Genomic DNA, 1,160 nt, shown 5'->3' on the forward strand with positions numbered 1-1,160 from the left:
GCCTTTTTTTCCCCTGCAGCTTACAAAAGTCAGAGATAGATACTATTTAGGGAGTTTCAGACTATAGCTGTTCTCAAATATATCTTTGAAGGATCATTGGGCGTGTTTGGTTGCGTAAATACGTTGGTCTACGAATTGATTCTGGACATAATCTCATATAATTAATTTATGTGAATCCGTAATTCTCAAAGATTAACCACTTGGTTACCAAATTTTGCGACATGAAAATTTCTGAATAACTATTTGGTTACCCTTGAGTCGTAAGTTAGATGAATAATTATCACCTCCAATTCACGGGCACCTCCAATTTCTTCAATTCCTCTAATAGGGGGGAGTGGACCCTACCTTGGGCAGTGTTTTTAGGTAGAGGCTAGGGTGGTCATTTTTGACCTCATGTGAGGAATTGGAGGGGATAACGATTCATCCTAAATCTACTTAAAAAATTATGGGTAAATTACACGTCACCCCTAGTTTTCAAAAGAAACTTAGATCACCCCTTGGTTTTTGAAAAAACTCAAATCACCCCCTCTACAGTAACGATGTTAGTCTACTGTTAGTTATTGGTGTGAAAAGGCTATTTTATCCTTGTACTAAAATATTGGAATTAAATTTACAATACTACCTTTCCTTCATCTTCAACATTGATCAAGGGTAGTTTAAAGATTTAAATTTATTTAACTGGCTGACATCATCACTTAACATCATAAAACTAAATGATAGGAACTAATTTGTCATATTAGGATCTAAACCAGGGGGTGATCTGAGTTTTGTTTGAAAACCAGAGGGTGACGTGTAATTTGCCCTTGTTGAAATAATAGGGGGGTTTTTATTATTGGTTCAAACACAAAGGGAGGTGCATGTAATTTACTCTAATAATTAACCAAGGTAGGGAATATTGAACATGGAGATATCTTTGCCTTAGCAAAAGAACCAAAAATTAGGTCTAGTTTATATTTAGGGTAAATTATACGTCACCCCCTGGTTTTCAAACGAAACTCAGATCATCACTTGGTTTTTGAAAAAACTCGAATCACCCCCTGGATTAAACCTCAATATGACAAATTAATCCCTACCGTTAGTTTTATGTTATAAAGTGATGATGTCAGCCAATTAAATAAATTTAAATCTCTAAACTATCCTTGACCAATGTTGAAGATGAA

The sequence above is a fragment of the Telopea speciosissima genome, chromosome 3 (genome assembly GCF_018873765.1).
Source record: "Telopea speciosissima isolate NSW1024214 ecotype Mountain lineage chromosome 3, Tspe_v1, whole genome shotgun sequence".
In the NCBI taxonomy this organism is placed as follows: domain Eukaryota; kingdom Viridiplantae; phylum Streptophyta; class Magnoliopsida; order Proteales; family Proteaceae; genus Telopea; species Telopea speciosissima.